Genomic DNA, 25425 nt, shown 5'->3' with positions numbered 1-25425 from the left:
AGTAATGATTTGGGATAACTAAATAGCAGGTGGCATATTTGATTTTACAGTGAAATTAATGTAGGCTTCAGGTGCCTTGAATGGAGTACCTTGTAGAGCCACTCTGGAATAGTAGTCAGCAGGGTTTAGATCCTTCCCTGGATGATGCACAATGGCATATTCATAATCTTGCAATCATAGTCTCAATTGTTCAATGTGAGGAGGCATCTTAGCATTTGGATTGCCAAAGATGGACAGTAAAGCTTGATGATCAGTTGCTAGGGTAAAAGGCTTCTGTACTGGAATACATAGAAATGTTCACAAGCCCATAATTTTCTTTCTCAGGTTGTGAGTAAGCACATTCTGTTTGTGACAAACTTCTACCATCATATGCCACAATATGTCTTTGAGCATTTGTGTGTCCACTGTGCTGTGTAAGCGATAGCGCCTAACCCGACTGGCCGAGCAACAACAACAATCTCTGTATGAAGCTTTAGACTGAAGTAAGCCATTTCAGCAGGATTTTCAATGGCATGTTCGATTCTCTTGAAATATCCCTCACGTTCTTGTGACCATTGAAATAAAACATTTTTCTTTGTCAACTTAGGTAATGGAGTACTTACAGTGCCAAAGTCTCCTGGCCATGCTAAAAAATAAAAGTGCCATGGAAATATCAGCATTTGACAGCCCTTGCACTTTCGCAGAATCTGGTGTCATACCCTCATCATAAAAGATACGGCAAAATAATTTTAACTTTGTCTTGTGGAACTCACACTTATCTGCATTCAAAGTCAGTCCAGCATCAGTAAGTAAACAAAATAATTACCTGAGAGTTCTATTGTGCTCCTTCCATGTAGTTCCAAAAACTAATATGTCATCACTATAGTTGAATGCATTCATAACAGGCTGTATGATACATCGAATCATGTCCTGGAAAGGTTCTGCAGTCGATGACACACCAAATCTAAGTCTTTTGTATTGAAACAGACCAACATATGTAGATAAGATTCTAATGTACCTGTAATTTTTTTATGTTCCAACTGATAATAACCTTTATTTAAATTAAGGCAAGAGAAGACCTATGCAACATTTAATTTCAATATCTTGTCAGCAATGTGTGGACCTGGATGTCATTCTTGTTCAACTGCCTTGTTTGCCTAACGCATGTCAATGCATATGCATACAGCTTCTTCACTGTCTTTTTGGGCACTACCACTATGGGTGAAAACCATGGCTTTGGACCAATGGAACGCTCAATAATGTCATGCTTGAATAACAATTCAAGAACTTTTTCAACAGCTTCTTGCAAATGAAAATCGATTTGTCTATGTCTCTGAGCAACAGGACAAATATCCCCATTATCATGCATCTTTACTTTTATAGTCTTAAGATTTCCTAAACCATGGAAGAACGAAGGGAATTGACTTACTAAGTCATGATGAGCATTCATGTTATAATTCACAGAAATCAGTACCATATCAGTGGCTGTGCTGAAATGGAGTAAACAGACATTTGATGCTGTAGGTTGAAGCACATGGATGGGTCTTTGCACCTTTGTTTCTTTGTTTTTCATTACTGCTACAAATGAACCTTGACTCTTCAAGGGTCTTGATGCAGCCCATGTATACCCTTTGTTTTTTTAATGTGTAAGTTACTGTGATGGGGATAATTTATTGTATTTCTCTTCAAGTATTATGTTTGTCGATGCACAATTGTTGATAATGAAAGGTATCGAACAACCATTTATTTACAATGTAATCTTTGGACAGTGTTTGTATGATTTCGGTGCTTTGGTCTGTCAACTTTTCTTTGACTGACATTTTTCTTCACATGCAGCCAGTTCAACATGTGCATGTTTTGCTGAAATACACATTGACATGGCACCACCACCTTCCTCACTTTCACTTGATGTTGTGGGGAAAAACTGTTTGATGATGATTTAGATAATGATCAACTTCATTCAGAGTCAATTTGCCTCAACTGATGCCATCTCTTGGCCTTGTGGGCTTGCGTCGAGTGTTGTTTCTAACGTTCTGGTGGCCATTTTGTCTTCATGCTGTGATGCACTTACTTTTTCCTTCACTTTAAAAACTGTCACAAAATGGTTCTCTTTCCCATAGCTCTCATGTGAAACATAACTTCTTTTTGCATCTAGATATCACTTTGTGTCCTTCAGTCATTTGTTTTGGCTTACTTTTCAAACTCATGACTGATTCTCTCTCGGTACCTCCAGCTTCCATTTCAGCAGCTTGTTTTGCATCACGCGCTTCAGCTCTGGCAGCTGTTAACACTCGCTCCCGACTAAGAGTTTCTCTCAGTGTTTGTTGTCTGAATGAATCTGACAAGCATCCGTCAATAACTTTAAGACATATAGCTTCTTCATTATTAAGTTAATTGAACTTACAGTGTTTGTTGAGTGTGTCGAGCCTCTCCACAAATTAATTGATGGTTTCACCAAATCATAGGTGTTCTTGACTGAAAATGTGTCTTTCATAATCAACGTTTTGTATTGGATCGAATTTGATTTTCAAAGCTTCTTTAATCTGACAGGATGTGACTTCTTCATTAATTCTCTGCATTTTGTTTATGACTTCTTTTGCACCATCACCAGCAAGATTTTTAAGATACTTGAAAATCTTTCTGTTATCAGTCTCTCAAAGTGCATCAATGAAACCATCAAATATCTCTATTCAAACAGTCCATATATTGCCAATATAGGTGGTGGTAGTTTCTAGAAGGCATTGTAGACAAAGGTAATCCACACCAGTTTAAAAATACAGACATCATTTATCTGAGTAACACAAGACCAAAACAACTAAAATCCAACCTACACAAGTAAAGTGAATTTTCAAAGATTAAGGCCCTCATTTCGACAATGGTGGTAAAAAACGCCTACCGGCTGCCAAAAGACCATCGCCGCAACTAACAGCCATCGGCCGTATTATGACCACAGCTGGATTTCCACCAGAAGGATGGTGGAAATCTGGCTGTAGCCATGCCTGTGGATGGCGGTAAGGTGGCGCTGCTGCCCCCAGAAGTCCCACGCCAGTAGACTGCCGCCAGCCGTATTATGACCCATAATATGACCTGGTGGTGTTCTGCTGGCAGATGCTGCTGGTAGCAGCAGCATCTGTCCCGTCTCCTGCCGGGTCGGGTCTCCAACAGGGGAGGGAGGTGGGGGGTGTTGTGTGTGTGTATGTTTGTATGTTCGTGGATGCGGGTGTCTGTTGCGTGTTGGATGCAAAAATGCATGTATGGAGGTGTGAGTGCATGTATGTTGTGTTTTGTGAATGCATGTGTGCATGTATGTTTGAAAGTGTGTGCGGGTGTGTGTGAGTGGATGTATGCATGTGTGGATGTTTGTGGGAAAAGGGTGTGTGTATGTCTGTGTGTGTCAAGGTGGGCATGTATGTTGGGAGGGTCGGGGCTGTGGAGAGGCAGGGGGATAAGCAGAGAGGGAAGCGGGGAGACCCCTATCAGTGACAGAGAAGGAATTCCCTGTGTCTGATAGTGCCTACCGCCATTGTTTTCGTGGCGGTAAGGAAGCCACGAAAAACATGGCGGTAGGTGCGGTCATAATCCTGCAGGCAGAACGATGACGGCCGCTGGGCTGGAGATGTATATCTCCAGGCCGTCAGCTGTTACCGCTGTGGTGGTCAGAGTGGTACATTGGCAGGTTGGCTTCAGCCAACCCCCCCCATGTCATAATATGGCGGTAAGTACCGCCAGCCTGTTGGCAGTACTTACCACCATGTTACCGCTGACCACCGGGGACGTAATGACCCCCTATATCTAGTAAAGCCCTTAGAAACACAATAGCTCTAACTGGGGCTATCAAGGCATATTGACAGCTTTGTTCCCAACAGTCCGATGCAGATGGATTCAGGGAGGTGAGGAGTTGCTGGCGCGGCATTGGTTCCTTACTGCTGCCGGGAAGTTGAGGCATTGTTTTCTTACTGCTTGGCACGGGAGGTGAGGAATCAGTTCCCTGTGGTTGCAGGGGAGGTTTTGCGATGTCGGTGGTGAGGCATTGGTTCTTTATGTCCCAGCGGGGTCAATGAATCAAGCAGATGCAGATGTGAGGCATTGACTTTGTAGTATCGCAATCACACCCCGGGGGTCACAGGTGCTGCGGAGGAGTCTGAGCCCGGTGTCCTAGATGTCAGGGACATTGCATTTGGGACTCACGCTGTGGTGGTACTTTGGAGGCACTGCACCAGTGTCGGACCTGGGTTGCAGGTCACGGTTGTTGCACTCAGCTGGGGCTACAGCTCCGGTGCAGGCAGCGGCATGGAGTCGGGGAGCTTAGGTTCTTCTTGGTTGCACCAGAGCTCACTTTCAAGGGCCCAGGAACTGGATTTGGGCCCCCTTGGGAATTCAAGACTCTCAGCAAACGAGTCCAGGCACTGGCAGGTGAAGTCTTTGATGTCCGTGAAACCTCTTAAAAAGAGGCCAGCCCATGGAGAACCTTGAAAAGCAAGATGTAGAGAGCATACTCCAGTCCTTTCACTGCCAGGACAGAAGTAGCAAGCAGCAGGCCAGCACAGCAAAGCAACAGGCAGATTGGCAGTCCCTCCTACAGCATCCAGCTCTTCTTCCTGGTAGAATGTCCTCAGTCCAAAAGGAGTCTAACTATGTGGTGTCAGATGTCCAGTTCTGGTACCCATTTCTGTCTTTGAAGTAGGCAAACTTCAAAGAGAAGTCTTTGTAGTGCACAAGACGCTAACTTTCCCTGTCCTGGCTCTATACACACTCCAGGGGGTTGGGGACTGCTTTGTGTGAAGGCAAGCACAGCCCTATTCAGGTGCTAGTGTCAGCTCCTCCCACCAGTCTAGCTCAGGAAGACTGATGAGTTTGGTGATGGGCCATTAGGTTATGCAGGGCAACCTCAGGTCCCTTTGTGTGACTGTCTAGAGTGAATGCACAAACAGCCCAACTGTCATCCTGACCCAGACATGTATTCCACAGACAGACAGAGGCACAGAATGATTAAGCAAGAAAATACCCACTTGCTAAAAGTGGCATTTTCACACATAAAATTCCAAAGCCAACTTTACCAAAAGATGTATTTTTAAATTGTGAGTTCAGAGACCCCAAACTCCTGGGGCCAGATTCAAAAAGGTAAACTTAGACTTTTGGTGTAAGTTTAGACCAAAAGTCTAAGTTTATGACTTTTCATTATTTACACCGGGAAAGTTACAAGTAGTTTCTTTATGCCTGCTCTCAGGGTGGAATATCCGGACCCGGAGTGTACTCTCTCTGCTCGCGGAGTGGAATCAACACACTCGGGACAAATCTCCACCGAGTGTGAAGATTCCGCCCCTAGTGTGGATGTAAAGATACTACTCGTAGCTTTCCTTTGTGAATACTAAAAAGCCATAAACTTAGGCTTTTGACCCAAACTTAAACCAAAAGTCTATGTTTACCTTTGTGAATCAGCCCCATATCTCTATCTGCTCCCAATGGGAATTTCACTTACAAAGATATTTCAAGGCAATCCCCATGTTAACCTACGGGAGAGATAGGCCTTGCAATTGTGAAAAACAAATTTAGCAGTAGTTCACTATCAGGATATGTAAACCACACCATTAAATGCTGTACCTTTTAAATACACTACACCCTGCCCATGGGTCTGTAAGGGGCCTAACTCAGTGGTGACTTACATATAGTAGAAGGGAACATTTGGGCGTGGCAAGTGGATTCACTTGCCAAGTCGAAATGACAGCTTAAAACTGCACACACAGACACTGCAGTGGCAGGTCTGAGACGTGTTTACAGGGCTACTTATCTGGGTGGCACAATCAGTGCAGCAGGCCCACTATACTAGGTATTTAATAGTAAATCAAATATTCCACTATTTAATCACTAGTACATTTTTGGCAGAAAGCAAATGCACTTTAGCACTGGTAAAGTACTCAGAGTCCCAAAGCCAACAAAAACATTTGATGAAATAGGGTGAAGAAGGCAATACGTTTTTGGGATAACCCTACAAAATGGACTAGGTCCAACAGCTGCCATCTGACAATTTCACAATTCTGACAGCCACTGTTGGTTCTTTAGTCTTTGAAGACCTGTGAAGTTGTTTTGAGCCCCTCTAAGCAACTTTGTGAGCCACAAACTTTGGGTAGGGATGGATCTATAAGCACAACCCTGGGCATTTCTCTTTGAGCCACTTCTCCCTCACACATGGGTGAGCTCTGTCTTGCAGTGCTTCTGTTCGTAGCATTATTTGGCAAATTAAGATCACATTTGGCTGCACTTTGTAAACCTGGTTGTATTCGCCTTTAGAAATAACGCTCTGTATAGTGTACAATTCTATTTTGTGTGGCAGCGTAGTACCTTTATGTATGGCCTGACCAGCAGGTTCTCTGCGAACAATGTGTAGATTCTTTGTGATGCTTTCTTTGTCTTCAACTGCATCACAGTGGCTGGAGCTGCACTCTGACTCCACATGCATGAAGCATCAATTCCGTACTTTGACAGTGTGAGAAAGTAGCCTCTCTCTAGCATGATTACCCCCATTTTTGGCATGTTTGTCAGTGCTTGTCAGTGTGTTTTTACTGTGTCAGTGGAGTCCTGCTTGTCAGGACCCCAGTGCTCATAGGTTGTGGCCTACTTGTCAGTCTGTTTCACTGTTTTTGTCAGCATGCTTAACTGTCTCATTGGAGTCCTGCTAACCAGAACCCCAGTGCTTATGCTCTCTCTGATTCCAAATTTGTACTTACATACTGGTAACCCAGTATTCTACTCCGAATTGGTATACTGGACACCCCCTTATAAGCCCCTAGTATATGGTACCTAAGCACCCATGTCATTGGGGTTCCAGGAGATCCTTATGGGCTGCAGCATTTCTTTTGCCCCCATTAGGAACTCATAAAAATACTTTTTTCAGCACAGCAATTGCAGCCTGAGTGAAATAGTGTAAGCGCTATTTCACATGCATTTTCACTGCACCAGGTCACTTATAAGTCATCCATATGTCTAACCTTCAGACCCTGAAGGCTACATGCATAGTACCTGTGTGTGAGGGCACCCCTGCACTAGCCGAGGTGCCCCAATGTCATCCAGCCCATTTTCCCAGACTTCATGAGTGCGGGGATGCCATTATAAGTGTGCACTACACATAGGTCAACACATATATGTAGCTTCACAATGGTAACCCTGAATATAACCATGTAAGGTGTCTAGGGACTGGAAATTGTACCCCCAATCGGATTCTGGTATTTGGGGCCTATTCCATGCACTCTGGGGGCTCCACCATAGACCCCCAGTACTGCCAAACCAGCTCTCTGAGGTTTCCACTGCAGCCCCAGCTGCTGCCACCTCACAGGCAGGCTCCTGCCCTCCTGGGGCTTGGGCAGTCCAATCCCAGGAAGGCAGAACAAAGCATTTCCTTTGGGACAGGGGTGTTACACCCTCTCCCTTTGGAAATATGTTTTACAGGCATGGGAGGGGTATCCTCCCAGAGCCTCTGGAAATGCTTTGAAGGGCACAGATAATGCCTTCCTTGCATAATCCAGTCTACACAGGTTCAGGGACCCCTAGTCCCTGCTCTGGCATGAAACTGGACAAAGGAAAGAGGAGTGACCACTCCCTTGTCCATCACCACCCTAGAGGTGGTGCCCAGAGCTCCTCCAGAGTGTCCCTGAGTTCTGCCATCTTGTTTTTCAGGATGGTCAGGGAACCGTGTGAGCATCTGAGTGGCCAGTGCCAGCAGGTGATGTCAGAGACCCCTTCCGATAGGTGCTTACCTGGTTAGGTGACCAATCCCCCGCTCAGGGCTATTTAGGGTCTCTCCTCTGGGTGTTTCCTCAGATTCAATTTTGCAAGACTCCAGCAGGAATCCTCTGCAACCTCTGCTTCACCTTCTCCTGTCAGATCAACTGCAGAACTGCTCCAGGAACTCTACAACTGCAACAAAGTATCCAAGAAGGCTACTGCAACTCTGTAACTTCAGCTCCTGCCAGCAACTGCAACAGTTTCCAGGTCGTGCACCATCCGAGGACTGTCTGTCTTCATCCTGCACCAGAAGGACCGAAGGAATCTCCTGTGGAGTGATGGAGTCACTTCCCTGCTTCAGCAGGCACCTCTCTGCAGTGACAACTGGTGCTCTGGGTCTCCTCTCCTGATGACGAGCGTGGATCCTTGAACACAGGTGGTAGATTGGAGTGACTCGGACTGCCCAAAGGTCCAACTGTCTAAATTTGGTGGAGGTAAGAGCTTTCATCCCCGAGCCAGACAGTACCTCTGTGCACCATGTGTTTTGCAGCTCCTAGGGTTTCTGTGTACTTCTCAAAGGAATCCTTTGTGCACAGTGCAGCCCAGGTCCCTAGCACTCTATCCTGTGACGCTCAGCTCCCTGAGTTGTTCTCCGGCGGCGTGGGATCCCTTTGTAGTGCTGCAATGACCATGATTTTCAACTCCTCTGTTCCATGGTCCTGGGACTCCTGTGGGTGCTGCCTGGTCTTCTGAGGGCTCTCTTAAGTGCTGAGAGCCCCCTCTATCTCCTTAGTCTGAGTTGAGACCCCCAGGTCCCTCCTGGGCCCAGGTAGCGCCTTTTACTGCCAAAAGCATCTTTTGCGTGAGCCAAGGCTTGTTGTTGGTAGAATCCAATGACAAAAACCAGCCTGCATTCTTCTACTCGACATGGGATATCTCTTGCACCAAGCAGGAACCTGTATCTGTCTTCTTAGGTGCATCTCTGACTTTTTTTTCCAACCGAAGAATCCACTTTTGCACCTTCATCTGGGTTAGCAGGGCTTCCTGTTCTTCCTGGACACTTCAGCTGTTCCCGGACTTGGTCTCCTCTCTCCGCAGGTCTTCAGGTCCAGGAATCCATTGTGGCAGTCTTGCAGTTCTTTATCATGACTTCTAGTGTGTTCTGGTGAAAAATGCTGTACTTTACTCCTGCTTTCCTGGGCTCTGGAATGGGGTACTTTACTTAGCTTTGGTGCTTTCTTACACTCCCAGCACCCCTCTACACACTACTCTTGCCTAGGTGGGAAATCGACATTCGCATTCCACTATTTTAGTATATGGTTTGTGTTCCCCCTAGGCCCATTGTAATCTATGGTGATTTCCACTATTTGCACTATTTTATGACTGTTTACATACCTGATTTTGGTTACTAGTGTATATTTTGTGTATGATACTTCCTAAGCGAATATGGCCTCTAAAATATATTTGGCATTGTATCACTAAAATAAAGTACATTTATTTTTGCTAACTCTAAGTATTGTCTTTCTTGTGTGTCAGTACTGTGCGACTACAGTGGTATTGGAAGAGCTTTGCATGTCTCCTAGTTCAGCCTTGGTTCCTCTGCTTACAGCTACCTCTAGACATCCCGGCTTCTAGACACTGCCTACATTTCACAAATAAGGGATAACTAGACCTGGTATAAGGTGTAAGTACCTTAGGTACCCACTACAAACCAGGTCAGTCTCCTACAGACACCAACACATGTAGCCCACACAAACAGTTTGCGTAGACCATGGCAATCTCTCAGGGAGAGCACAATTGTTCTTTGAGTTACTTATCCCCTGTCTACTAGCTAGTTGTAGCAGCCTCCTGAGCCTGCGTGCCCACCAAAGACGATGCCACACATGGAGCTGAATATTGCACCTTTTTATTTTTCTACATGTAACTGTGAACTCAGCATTCTAAACCAAGCTTTCATTGCATATCCGCACTAACCACTACGTCACACTGCTACGGAGTCTGTTCGGAGCCAAAAGGGTTCTGTCATAAAGCTCGCAAGACACTACACAAGTGTCAAGATATCACTAACTTTCTGGAGGTTAACCCCTTCATGCCCAACCTGAGCACCAATTTAAATGCAAATTTTCTTTAAAACTGCTGAACAAATTTACGTAAAATTTTAACTAATGAAAACAACGCTTGCTATGTGAAGTTCTAACTTTGTGTCAAATTTGGTGCAATTCTGTTCATCCATTTTTTTTATATCAGAGAGCAAACTTTCCAATTACAATTAAAGTGAGAAATTGTTGAATCATTCCATGAAGGAGCCAAAGCGAATGAACCTTTCTTTAGGAGGATTTTGTGCAGATTCTTTGAAAAGTGCCAAAGTTATTAGGAAACAAAAAATGTCTTTCCTATGGAAATCAGACCTAACTATAACTACCCTGGCACTAAAATACTATGTTGCAGATGCTGCACACCCTAATAAGTTTGTGACAAAGTAACTATCCACCAAACTCTAAATTATCTACTTTAGATGTTAAGTTGCCTCTTACATTAGAAGGGTCCTCATTGTTCTGAAACAAACTACATTTACATAGGGGGTGTTTATTCAGTGCTTAATTTGACCTGGCAGTTGCAGGTGGGACTCAGTTTTGGAGCCACTTACTCTTCCTTATCAGACATTCCCGAAAACAAGAGAGGGCAAAACACACAAACGAGAAGAAGGAAGAGAAGATGGAAAAAACATCCACAAGAGAGAAAGCAGGAGCCTGCAAGAGTGAGATATGGGACAGGGATTTTGTTACAGTGGATTAAAGAGACATTAGGTGGAGTCATGGCTAGACAGCCTTGATATTCAGCACAGGGACATTTAGTAGCTCCAGCCGCTGTCTTGTGTAGTGCGTTGGGCACCGGGACTCACTAATTTACAAATTAAGCATTGTGTTTGTTGCTCCATCTATTGGATGTGCTCCGGGTGAGGCTGAGTCTTTTTTGTGCCTCGGGTAAAGCTTTTTATCGTACATAGATATGGAGCTATGAATACTAAATCTATATTTCCTCTATATGCACTTATCTTTCAATATTTTTTCCATAGATATTTTGTCTACAATATTATACTAGATATACCGTGGTACAATCCTAGACAACGGATCAGATGATGATGCCGTTTCAACAACCACTGGAAGAAGTATATTGCCATGCCACACTCTGTGCAGGGTAGGAGACATATAAAACAGCAGTTCTATTCTGCAGACCATTTTTAATGCGTGCTTGAAGTACCAGACTGCAAGCAAAAGAGTGACAATGCTCCAGAGACGTAAACAGAGATAAAGGCAATGGGAAACAGTAGAAAGGGACATGAGTAGAATGAAGACAGGGACACAGAAAGGGAAAGACGTGGGATCTTCAATGGTCAAATAGGCATTAAGCAGTGATACTCACTGCAAATTGAATCTAGAACTCTCAAAAACTTACCTGTAGTAAGCAATTACAGTTTGATTTAAATCACTCTTTTTCTTAAAATGGTAGACACTGAAATACAACCTGATATGTTATTTAAATGTTAGCGAGTCCTACTGATATAATGTTGGTTTGACCGTTACAGATTTCAGTTAAAGAATGCATATTATATTCTTTGATTAATTTTGATTATCAAGAATAACCTGTATTTTATTATTTTTCACAGAAATCTTGAAGGTGAAAACTATCTACAGTAATCGCATCACTTTGTTCACGAAATAGGCATTATTCATGTATGGGATACAAAAAATGTACATGTGATTTAATTCAATAGTTAATTGCCTTGAATAACCCGTTTTCTTTATCTGCGAAACGTGTTGGCTGTATATTTTTAAGAAGTTGGCTGTACTCATTAAGAATTACTTTGTGAAGAACTGATGAAAAGTTGACTGTGGATAAGAGCTTCTGATTCATTTATTACTGAGAAGGAATAAATAAAAGTCAAACATTTTATTTATCATGTGTAGTTAAATTAATGATGCACTCTGCGATCTGTATAAATTGTAAATATTGTTGTGCGACTTCAGTGGGCAACTGGCCTTTTTGAACTGTACCTTTGGCACCAGACTGACATATGTCTTTATGTAGCCTCCATCTCTTCCTTTAAAACTAGATTCCGGTATCCATAGAAGGTAACTAAGGAGAGTTTAATCAGGTAAACTACTTGTACAACACATACAGTACCCCCTATGGTATACCTAAAAGCCAGATTAAATACATTCAGGTCCTGACTTTTACTGAGGAAGGCATTTCTTCTAATCTTATGTAATTTTCAGAGCACCAGCATTTAAATTTCCGTTCCAAATGTCTTGCTTTTATTTTCAAATGGGCAACTTGATAAAATCCATTATTTTTGTCAACCAACACATCTCACGCACTGGGGTGGCGGGGTGAGCGAAAGAATTGAAGGATTAAAGCCAGATCCGTGACTGGGGGTGGATTTTTGATCGGTTCTGCATTCCGTCCATCATTTGTCTTTGTTTGGTTTTGTTGCTCTAAGAACCCAGGCATGGGTCCTGGGCCCACTATTCCACTAGATTTAAACTAGCCTGGGTGATGAAGGATGATACTTAGAAACTGGTCCCAGGATGATTGCTTTCGGTCCAGGGAGGACCTGGCCTAGCTGTTCAGGCTGGGCTGTTCCTATGGGAAACAGGGTCAAGACTGATTTCTATATGTCTGGTTCCCAATTGGGGTGGAGTCGTGAGCAAAATAGTTGATTGATTAAACCCAGATCTGTGACTGGGGGTGAATGTTTGATTGGTTCTGCAGTCCGTCCATCATTTGTGTGTTTTTGTTGTTGTCGCTCTAAATACACCAGGTATGCCCGGACGTGAGTCACAGGCTCACTAAGCCACTGGATTCAAGATAGCATGGCTAATGAAGGGTGATACAAATAAATTGGTCTCAGGATGCTTGTTTCTAACACAAGGAGGACCTGGCCTAGCAGTTTAAGCTGCACTGTTCCCATGGGGAACAGGGTCAAGCCTCATTTGCATATGGTTGTGTCCAAACTGGGGTGGTGAGCAAAATAATTAATGAATGTTTGATTGTTTCTGCATTACATCCATCATTTGTGTTTGTTTGCTTTTGTCGCTCCAAGTGTTCCGGGAATGCCCAGACGTGGGTCCCGGGCTAGCTATGCCACTGAATTCAAGCTAGCCTGGCTGATGATGGGTGCTACCCAGAAAATTGTCCCAGGGTGCTTGTATCTGGTCCAGAGAGGCCCTGGCCTAGCAGTTTGGGCTGGACTGTTAACAGTGAACAGGTTCAAGACTGATTTGCATATGGCTGGGTCCAAACCAGGGTGGCGTAGTGTGCAAAGGAATTGAAGGATTAAACCCAGATCTGTGACTGAGGGTGAATGTTTGATTGGTTCTGCAGTCTGTCCATCATTTATGTTTGTTTTCTTCTATTTGTACTTGACATACAGTGATTGATGTAGACTACTGTTTCAGTGCAGGCCATTACGTGAGCACATACAGTTTTATTTCTCTTTTGGTTCTCTGGTGTTCTTCTGGTTGTATTGTTGATATTTGGGACTCCGGTTTGTGGTGGCACCTGGAAATCTTTACAATGACGGAGCCTTTCTGCAAGGAAAGGGGGTTGGCTGTGAAGAGAAGGTCCCAAAGGTGGGTTCTTGAGACAGCCTTGTTTCAGTATGAGCTGAAACGTTGGGAAGCAACCATACCAGATGATACCGGATGATTCTGAGGAGGAGGACTACTCTAATGAGGGCAGTGGCCCTGAGAGGGAGCCAGAGAGATAGAGATGGCGTCTAACTCCTGAGCAGAGGCTGAGAGAGCTGGATGAAGAGCTCGAGAGAGCTGAGGCTGAGAGAGCCTTAGGCAAGGAAAAATAAAGGTTTGTAGCTCACAAACTGAGCTTTGGAGAGCTGAAGCTGGAAGCCATGAGGGCTGAGTCCAGTGAAGATGGTGGCAGCGAAAGGGTAGCATCCAGTGCTGAGGGAGAGGCGCACATGCCCAGAGACCTGAGTGCATATTTAAGAGCCCCTCGCACCACCAAACCATCACTTTTTGTGACGCTTCAGTGGCGCTAAGCACTGCTCCATATTTACAAGGCGGTGTAACACCACTTTTTTGTGGCGTTACGCCTCCTTTTAAATATGGGCCCCTCTAATGCAGTTTTCTGCGTCACAGAGGTGTGCAATGGGTGTTGTGGTGGGCGTTCCACTGCAACACCCATTGCTTTTGACGCTGCCTCAGATTTAGGAGTTGTCGTAAACCTGAGGTAGTAGCAAAAACTAATGCAACCCTAGGGGTGGCGTTAGCATGGCAAAACGAGGAGGAATGCTTTAATCCTCCTTGTTTTATATTTTTCTATGTGTGCTGCAGAAGAAGCAAAATGCCATGGGTGATTGTTTACATGCAGGAAGGGACACCTTCCTGCAGATCTACAATCATTCAAAATTACACTTTGATACTTTTATGTGTGCTGCATTTTGCAGCACACATAGAAGGCCCAAATCGCCATTATAGATTGTTTATGTGCAGGAAGGGAGACCTTCATTCACATAAACAATCAATCCCCTCAACGCAGACACCCTTGCACTATGGTGCAAGGATGCCTGCATTAGTGCTAGGCAGCTTAATTCTGCACCAGCACAGGGGGAAACACAGAGGTGTGCCATATTCCTCTAAACACTGCACACCTCTGCCTTCCTAAATTGGCGTGGCACTGCTTTTTTTGGTGCAGCACCGCACTGTGCCACTTTAACATAAATCTGGGCTTTGGTGCCCAATTTGAAGAAGGATAATGACATACACCCGGAGGTTCAGGTTTATGAGGTAGCTCCAGTGGTGCTCAGGGTCCATGAGGTGGATTAGGGAACTAACATGGGGAGTCATATTCCTAGTGGTGGGAGGGACACTCTATTGTCTCTAAGTAAGAGGGAGAGGAAGAAGGGTTCCCCCCAGGAAGAAGTCCTGGTTGTGAAGTATTGAGACACCATAGAAGAGCGTGGGGTGAGTGTCAGGGACAGTCAAATACTATCTCACCAGTCTCAGGAGGGTGGTGTCAAGGTACTGGGTGGTGAGGTGGAGGGTAGTTTGGTTAACACATGTGAGTGGCTGTTTGATGTGATTGCTGGAGAGCATATGTTCAGGTCTTGTTTTCCAGAGCTACCCCAACACAAGTTGGAGTGTGAGTTCTCTGCCCCAGGCAACTTGCACTGGAGGTAAACCTCTGGGTGAGTACCAGAGAGTCTGAAAAGGCATTTGAGGGTCTTCTGAAGGGAGTGGCCCAGGTTTTTCACAACCAAGGGAGGTGGGAGAGGTTTGCAATGACCCAGGTAGGTCCCCGTGTAGTGGGATGGGTGAGGGGTCCAATGGCCTGACTCAGGAGAGAGAGAGTGGGGGTGGACCGAGGTCCAGGTTGCTCAGGACCCAGTCCCAGAGGCTGGGGGGATCCAGGAGGGGAGCCTAGTCTGTACCGGGAGACCATCTGCTGAGGGGGACCCCATAATGTTAGGAGAACTTGGGAGTGGCTATCACAAGTGCCCCACCAGTTCTGGTGCCTGGCAGTACCACTCCTAGTGGGAGGGTGCAGAAGTCTAGAGAAAGGGGTGAAGGGTTAGAGACAGTCCCCAGTGGAGAACCTGGAGGGTCAGGGGTCAGCTCTGAGGTCAGCACTCTCCCAGGAATGGCCCTGGTGATACCACTGCTGACCTGGGGGGCGTTGATGCACTGTCAGGGGGACAGGAGGCTGGAGACCAGTGTCAGGCAGACTCTTGCCCCATGCATGAGGGATGTGTTTCCCTTGGGGGGGGTAAGGGTTACACTCCCAGAAGTCCTGGTTTGCCAGGCACAGGCCCAGCCTCAAGGTACAGACCCTAGTTTGGAGGACCAGGTTCAGGGTGTCTACCTGACGTGGAGGGAGGGGCAACTGCTAACAGTTCCCCTACCATTTTGTCTTTTGGGAGCACTTCCCTGGGTGGGAGGGTGAAGAGCCCCAGAAGGAGGGGCAATGGAAGGGCTGCCTCACCCCTGACTCCTGCCCAGCCTAAGGGTGCATACTCTAGGCAGGGGGACCAGAGTCAAGAAGCCATCCCTGCACTAGTGAGAGAATTGTGCAGGACTGCTTCTTCAAGCACCCTTACGATTCTGGAGAGTCTCCCCTATGGGTTAGTTTAGAGGGCCTTGAGAGTATGAACAGAGAGATCCAACTGGGTTCAGGAATGTGTAGAACTAGAACATGCCCCTGCTGTTGCAGTCCAGAGTCCATGTTTTACAGCCCTAATCAGGGAAGTCGTCAAGGTACTGATTGGTCTCCCCTGGCTTTAGGTTGGTGGGCGGGTTGTGCTGGACCTGGCCCTTTTTGCAGGGTCACCCCCAGACTTTTTGCCTCCTTTCTCCTATTTGTTCTGACTTGTTTTTGTTGGCTTTAGGGCTCTGGGCATTTACCACTGCTAACAAGTGTTAAAGCGCATATGCTCTCTGTCTAAATTGTATTGGTGTTTGGCTTTTCCATGATTGGCATATTTGATTTACAAGAAAACCCCTAATAAAGTGCACTACAGGTGCCCAGGGCCTGTAAATCAAATGCTACTAGTGGTCCTGCAGCACTGACTGTGCCACCCACATGAGTAGACCTGTAAACATGTCTTTGACCTGCCACTTCAGTGTCTATGTGTGCAGTTTTAAACTGCCAATTCAACCTCAAACCTTCCCATGTTGTACATGTAAGGCACCCCTAAGTTGGGCCATAGGTAGCCCTACGGGCAGGAGCACTGAATTTAAAAGGTAGGATATGTACTGGTGTGTTTTACATGTCCTGATAGTGAAATACTGCTAAATTCAGTTTTCACTATTTTACATATTTTTAGAAAGTGGGCATTTTCTTGCTTAACCATTCTGTGCCTCTGCCTGCTTGTGGAATCCAAGTCTGGGTGAGACTGACAATTAGGCTGTTTGGGAATTCCCTCTAGACAGTGACACAAAGGGAGCTGAGGAGCAGCTTGCATATCCTGATGAGTCTCCTGGGCTAGAGTGGGGAGGGTGGAGCTGACACTTACACCTGAAAGAGCTGTGCCTGTCCTCACGCAATGCGGTCTCCAAACCGCTGGTGTGTGTCTGGGCCAAGGCTAGGTAAGGCAGGATCTTGTGAACAATAGAGGCTCATATTTATGAAACAATTGTGCTGCCTTAGTGTCATTTGTTTTCCTGCTAAAGTGGCGCAATCCTAACTCCATATTTATATTATACTGCTAGACCCACCTAGTGTCAATATTTAGGAGTTAGTGCTGTTTTTAGGGAGTGACAACCCACTTTGGAGCATATTTATACTCCGTTTGCACCGGATTTGCGTAATTTATTTAACGCAAATCTGGCACAAACTTAACTCCATATTTATACTTTGGCGCTAGACCTGTCTAGCGCCAAAATCCATGGAGTTCACGCCATTTTTTAGCGTGGACACCTACCTTGCACTAATGATATGCAAGGTAGGCGTTCCTGTCCAAAAAATGACTTTAAAGCATTTGCGCCTTATTTATACTTCCACGTCAAAATGACTCACAGGAAGAGGCGGGCCCTAAAAAATGGCGCCCAGACGGACTTGCACAGTTTTTTAACACCTGGTTCAGGGAAGGCGTTAAGGGACCTGTGGGCTCATTTCCATTGTCTCTGACCATGGAAGCAGTCCACAGGTGCTCTTGCCTGCACCCAGGGACACTCCTTTCCACCCTCGCCCACCCCTGGAGGACACCCATGGATGGGGGGACCCATCCATGGTGAATGGAGGTAAGTGCAGGTAAGTATAATATATATTTTTTTTATTTAGGGGCATATGGGGACCTAACTTGGCCCCCCCTACATGGCACTGTGCCCAATGGCCATGCTCAGGGGACAGAAGTCCCCTGAGCATGGCCATTGGGCAGGGGGGCATGACTCCTGTCTTTGCTAAGACAGGAGTAATTTCCATGGGGGTTGTGCATCAAAAAATTACGCTCGTCAGGTTAGAGTCAATATTTTTGACTCTAACCTGACTTGCACCATTCTTTCATGTACAACCCCCAGTCTTCCCTACCCCTCGGCTGCCAGGTCAGCGCCATTTATTGACGCTGACCAGGCCGCAGCGCCGGCTACCGTCATTCATGAAATATGATGCCCGGCTGGTGCGTTGGAATGGCGGTAGCCGGTGTTAAACTTTTTGACGCAAACTTGCGCTACTGCAGGTTTGCGGCAAAAAGTATAAATATGGGCCTTTGTGTCTCATTGCGACAACGAGGTGTAAGGTAGGCGTTCCCTTCCTAAAAATGATGCTAGCACTCTAGTGCCATATTTACCTACTGATAGAAAAACAACACAAACCAAGGAAGGTAAGTCTGATTAGCATCAAAATTGAACACCTGGGCAGACCAAGAGTTAAAAAGAGGCCCACACAACACCACTCAAGGGAAGCACAAAGAAGAAGCATTTCAAACCTTGAGGAGAACATGGAAGTGGTACTGCTCCACCATAGCACACGCCGCAGACTTCAACAAAGACAGCAGGTGCCTCCACCACCACCGCAGCAACCCCAAACACCACCACAGCAGTCACAAAGGCAGAGCAGACGGCGGCAGAGGGTCTTCAGACTGTGCACAAACATCCTTCGCTTTAGGGAACAACATGTGATCAGGATGTACCCACTAAACCAGGAGTCCATTGTACGCCTGCTGCACCACATACAGCAAGGGTGCAAACTCCCACTACCATTCCTCTTATGACCAAACTCTTTGCTGTCCTCCATATGCTGCCATCTGTATCTTTTCAGATAACGGGTGCACAAGTGGCTGGTTTGTCCTAGCCATCCTTCTCAGTCCTCCTACCTAAGGTCTTGGATGCTATCATAGGCCTCAAGCCCCACCACATCTGCTTCCCAAACACCCAGCATCTGTAGCAGGAGACCAAGCAAGGTTTCTACCAAATTGCTGGATTCTCGCATGTGCTGGGTGCAATGAATTGTACCCATGTACAACTGGTGCCACCTGCAGCAACGGATCACCTATATAGGAACCACAAGCACACACATTCAGTCAATGTTGAGGCCATTGTGGACCACCATGGGCTCTTTACCAACATCCTAGCAAAATATCCCGGCAGCGTCCATGATGCATACATATTCCACCACTGCACTAACAACGAGCGGTTCCAGGAGGGCCAATATGGCAATGGTCTACTTATAGGTAAGCCGCCATTCCAATCATAACACACACAACACACCAACCATCTAGGACAAACAAGACAAACACCACACTAAATACACATGGACAGGGGTACATAGATGTACAGGCAACACTGCATTCATTGCACTTCACAAACACATACACCTACATGTACATAACACAGCCACACCCTTACTGGCACACCATATGTGGACAGGTGGAGCCAAGTACCCTTTGAATACAGAAGCTGCTCACAAACCACTACAAGTTTCCACAGGTTGACAACTAAATACAGATCACACACACATTACCCCAAACAAAGAATAGCCCAGCCATGTCAATGGCATAGGCCATTGCAATTTAAAGAAAGTCACACATAGGCACAGTCCCACGTAAATCATGGTGTGCAAGCCTCTGGCAGAACCTAAATCAAAGGCCACCCAGATGGCGCCATAGCCAACTACATATCATCTACACATACCTAACATACCTGTTGTGTGGACATACACCTGTCTGCTGCATTGTATTGCACACATATAAATACAAAATAACCTGCCATTAAAGACCATGGGGCAGAATAATGAGAAATGGGGCAGCACATACTTCAGTGCCACGTCACATGCACCCCTAGTGCCCCCTGACACCACTATGTCTGTTCCGTATACCAGAAGTGGTCCACAATGGTGCAGAGTTTGTGAAAAAACTGTAACAATCATGGATGCCATAGCAGGACTCTTTAGGGGTATAGAGGACATACCTGACCTCACATGCACCGTATTGAGGGACCCATGTGAAAAATAGTTGTGCTCCCTCCCAAAGCCTACACTGTGCATGTGTCGAAAGTGTCTGTGAAAAATCATGTATGGAAAGCTAGGAGATACTACTGCACCAAATTACATCATCCTACTAATGTGTGATACACACCCTCATACACTTGATGGCTGGCACAACCATCATCTGCCACAAAGGGTCACGAAGTGTCACACTGCATGCATAGTGCCACATGGTAACATGGGTGTCACAGTCTGGCTTTGTAGGGTAACCATGGTGTCTCAACATCTGACACCATTGTGGTGCAAGGAGGTGGTAGGTTCAATATAACAATAGAACACTGCTTCAAATATGGACTGCACAACACATTTTTTCTAAATTATAACCATCATTTTGGGATCAATATGAAAATTCCTGGGTCCTTGAGACACTACCAAAGATTGTTATGTCCATCAACACAGTCCAATGAAATTATTTCACAAGAACAGGAACATACATTAAACCAAAACAAGTCTGAGTCACCACTCCAACTACAACTAACAACTGCCATGGCATGTTCCAAACCACTATCAAGCTTTACCAACACATCTTCTCTCTTTCCTTTGCAGCTGATCAAGGTTACAGCACACAGCCATGGGTTATGACTCCATTTGCGCATCCCACAATGGTGGAAGAGTGTGCCTTCAACGACGGGCACAGAAGAACACGCAATGTGGTGGAGAGGACATTTGGACTCCTGAAATCAAGGTTCCGGTGCCTGGCCCTGACAGGATGAAGCCTCTTGTATGCTCCGCCACTCGTATGCAAAAATCATACTGGCAGATGCAATCCTTCACAACATCTGTGTCAAAACAAATGTCTCCTAGGATGATCAGGTTATTGTCATCAACAAGGAGGAGGATGATGATGGAGCAGATAATTTGGAGGGGGAACAACAGAACACTGCTGCAGGAGTTAGAAGGAGACTCCACATTGTAGAGAACTTCTACACATAGTCACTGGACTAACAACATCACATTGTAAATAGCACAAATAAAATACTTTGCACTTGATTCTCCTTTGTCTACTCATTCTCCACTACATATACCATTGGAGTGTGACTCAAACCTCAGTGAGCAGGTAAGAAACACAAATGTTACAAGAATGGTAGCAACATCGTTTGTGATGTAAGAGGGTATACTGCCTCCATCTCAGTGACGCACAACTCACAGGCATGTGACTCCTGAATGCCTAGATCCATGCACCACTACATATATTGTGCCATCAAGTGTCCAAGGTGCTAATTCCTAGCCCATTCTCCACAACACCATGCATAACAGGATGTATGCAAAGGGGGCACACATAAGGTAGGGGCTGTCAACAAATGGATATTAAGAAATGTTGGAACTGAGCATTGTCACAACTCAGGGTGATTGCTGCTTTTGCCTGCACTGTACATGTGTGACAAGGGTGGGACATCGTAGGTAACTATGTTCCTTCAGTAATTGTCCAGGGATTGTAACCAATGTCAGATGTTGAGTCTGCACACTGTATCCATAGGACTATGTCCTGGCACTGCCATTAGGCACAACCATAACACACAATGAACTATACCTCACGTAAGGTACACACACATTGGCTGTAATGGGTTGCTAGACAAATTAAGCAGCTATTGATGCAGATTCACTATCCAAACACATGACCCATTGTCAGGATCTAAGAATTTAATGGGACAATGTACCACCCAATAATAGTCTGGGTGAAATGTGTTACACTCCATATGTACATAGGATGCACAGTTGTCTCACAAATCTGCTGTTTTGTCACATGCCTACAGCAAATCCAGATAAACATGTGAAGACTGATGCACGGGTGTATGTCCTAGGTAGCAACAGGTTTGCCAGTATCAACAATACTTGACGTGTGTCAGCATGTTTACCTAGTATGCTCTGTATAAAAACATCACACAGCACATAGCAATACACACCACTTATTCTCACTCACATGACAGAGCAAGTGCATGGTAGCAACAGTAACAAATTATCCCATACATGTTTTGGGCTCCAACATGGCAATCAGGTGTAGGATGTGCAATTATGTCCAGCATTGTTCAATAATGTCAGAGACCCAACATCAAATTAAGTGGGAGTGGACCTAGCCATATATGTTGCAATTGGCTAATGAAAAGTACAGCACTGAGATGATTTCACACCTCAATATCATTCAGTCATGTTACCTAGGTTGTGGCACGCAGGAAGAAATGCATAACCATGTTCAACGGAGGATGTGAACGGACAGCTTAGAGATTCCCATGGATACTTGCAAATACAACACGGGAGGTCACTTAGAGACAACACAAGTGCAGTGGCAGGTGTAATGTCATGTGTGTGTGGCACTCATTACATCTCACAAATACCGTCAATAGGACGGTATCTATCAAGTAGCCAGTAATAGAAGATGTGCACATCTACAAATTACAAAAGTCAAATTTTGCATCCTGTCTATGTATGACCAGACAATGTTGCTGTAGAAGATGTGTACAAAGTGCAAGCAGCCTAAAGAATGGGAGCAATGTAGGAGAGAATACATACCTTACCAGTAATGTAAAAAAACATGGAGAGGAAAAGCACATAGACCAATACTGACTGTACAACACATCATGTCTACATTTCAACATTTAACATATGTACAGAGAGGGTGGCCAGGTCAGTACATAACCCAGTCATTTGACCACTAGCATACCCTGGTATTTGGCCATCGCATGCCACCTTTTCAGGAGACAGTGATAGACAACACCATCTGTACCCTGGCACGTTCCCAAAATTGAAGTCACATAACATGTACAACCCGTAAACAAGCTGCCCATGAAAACAACTGAGGACATCAAATAGTGAGACATGTCCTACTGGAGGGCTGACATCAAGTACCGCAGAGGATGATGTGATATCCTGGTCTGTATGATCACAATTGTGCATGTGTGTGTCTGCTGGGGAGTGTGCATAGTTCTGCTGAGTAGCAATCATGAAGAGCCTAGATCCCAGCTCAACAAACCCACACACCACTGCTCTGGCTACATAAATGTATGACATTGTCAGGGGCCTGATGCATGTGCACAGGGGGCTGAGTAAACTGGAGCTCAATTAACCTACCCCTTCACATGCAACCATGGGTTTGTGTTGCCATACAAACTCACACAGTTGTGATGATGAGTAGGCTGGCATCTATGCCAGATTGAAACACTGCTACACAATGGTATGCCATCGTATGTGACAGTCATAAGAAACATGATGTGGACAAATGTGAGTGCCTAGTTAGAGGCATTCACACATATACCACGTATCTCAGCACGCATCTACCACTATAACGGCTCAGGCATGGTAATGTGTATGGATTCTGAACAAAAGGCAACCCAGCACAAAAGTAAGGGCATAGGTATCACAAGATCAGTGACTGAAAGAAATGACCTTCCCATGTGTTCCAACATACGGAAACATAGGTGGCACTGATGTGACTACACATGCATTTGTCAAATGCCAACATGTGTCCATGCAGGAAGATAGAAATGTGACATTTCACATCCCATAAATACACCACTGTGGTCATATGTTATAGAAATTACACTACACATTTCTTTACACACACACAGCATATACCAACTTCCAGTAACACATGTGTACATAACTTCTCTTGCAACTAATATGAATGGGGAACCATATGTCACACGTTTAGCAGATCATAATGAAGTAAAATCCAACAACACACCACAGAGTGGACACACATGCACATGCAAATTGCCAGGGGTAATGTGTTGTCAATGCATTCCTAGTCCACTGCATACTCTGAGTACAAATTGTCATGATTGTCACATGCCTTACCATGTGTTGGACATAGGCCATCATATATATTGTGTTGTTTGTATGGGTACATTTGTATCTCAGACATAACAATGTAGTCCTCCCACAAATTAGTATTCAAACACATATGTACACACATAGCACACATGTGCCCACATGATTGTGGATACAGTGTAACTACACATGGACAATGTACAAGGTATGAGTAATCACATGCAACAGACTCATAGACAAACCTATGGATTCAACATACCAATGTTACTGTTATGACAATACTGGATAGTTACACACATGTAGCCATACTACATATAAAACATTGTAGCACAGCCCATGTGACATGGTAAGTGAATCAGGGTGCACTCAAGGCCTACAATGCAAAATTCCACGCAATGCTGTTGTGCATAAAAAAATGATGCAAACGCATCAAATCCACACTCTACAACATCTGTCAAATGACACCTGGGCCCTGAGCATCAATCACACATTCACACACCTATTAGTGCACCATGGTGAACGATCGATGCATAACCATCATGCGTCAACATTTTTCACGCACATACCATAAAATTCTCCTAAGCTAAAAGACGCCTAGTCCCTGAACATCTATCGCACGTCCACAGGAAATGTCATGCTAAATGAGAAAAAAATAAACGCATGACAATATTGCATTAAAAAAATTATGCATGACTGGAAACGTGACGCACAGGCCCAGGAAGTGATGAAATAGGACATCCTGCCTGCAGGAATGGTACATTGAGTTCACTTTCCCTTCACAGTCTTATTGTCTGTGACTATGTGAGGGTGTGTGGGACTTGGTGCTGTAGGAGTTTTGAAGTGTTTGGAGTCTGTTGAGTGTTTATTGTGTTGTGTCCTATAGATGTTGTGTTTTATTTTTCTTTCAACCTGTCTTTTGTATTGTAAGTGTACTATTTCTGACTGTGACTTGTGGGGTTTTTGTCTGGGGTAGTACAGTTGTGGGAGTAGTTGGGGTGGTTGAGTTAGTTGTTTGGAATTTCTTTTTTTTGGGGTGAACTGCATATGCAGTCCAATATGTCTGGGAAAGAGAGGATGGTGAGGATGTCGGCCGATGAGCTGGGGGGTTTTATATGGCTGGTACAGCACTACCTCCCCAGGATGCTGGAACTGGGTGGCCGTGTTATTCAAGGCTACCCCACAGAGGCAATGAAGCTCCGGTGGGGCAAAGTGCTCCACCACCTAACATGAGTTTTTGCGACAGGAAGGAATGATCACCAACTGAAGCACTGCTGGGCAGACCTCATTACAAGGGAGCAAGATCTGCTGGAAAATCTCGGCATTGAGATTGGTGGAGCAGTTGGTAAGGCTCCCATTTCCATACAAAGTCCATCTTTTGCATGTGCATGACAGTTGCAGATATGCTTGAGTGTTGCATGTAATGGTTGAGGATCTGGACATGTCGTATGCTACCTGCATGAAGAGCTTCAGCGCCACCTTAGGCCTGCAATTCAAATGTACAATAATGAAGCTGAGGCAGGGCAGATGTACCATTTTCCCTGCACAACCATTACAAAGTGTTGTGATGCATGCTTAGGGCAACTCAGTATTGAGCAGCACAAAATGAGGCCTGCACGATGCATCATGTATGGAAGGGGGTCCTAGAACCTGTTTGGGAGGAAAATGTATAAGCCACTGGGAAAAATTAGAAATACCTAAATTGCATTTTTCATACACTGAGACGGCAGCTGAGAGCAGGTGTGATAGGGGAGCATATAAATGTATGTGATGGGCCCTCATGTACTCAGCAGAAGTTGTGATGACCTGTTGTGTTGAAACTCCTGCTGAGTACATCATTTACCTTCACATAAATAGATGCAGTTGGACCCTACTTGCATCATGCTGTACCTTAATTCTCATTAGGCGAACACATGGAGGGGTAAGGGGTGCACTGGGGGTGGCAAGGACTGTATTGATGCAATT

This window comes from Pleurodeles waltl, chromosome 2_2, assembly GCF_031143425.1.
Source record: "Pleurodeles waltl isolate 20211129_DDA chromosome 2_2, aPleWal1.hap1.20221129, whole genome shotgun sequence".
In the NCBI taxonomy this organism is placed as follows: domain Eukaryota; kingdom Metazoa; phylum Chordata; class Amphibia; order Caudata; family Salamandridae; genus Pleurodeles; species Pleurodeles waltl.
The sequence above is the reverse complement of the archived record's forward strand: the minus strand, read 5'-3'. Positions refer to the sequence as shown.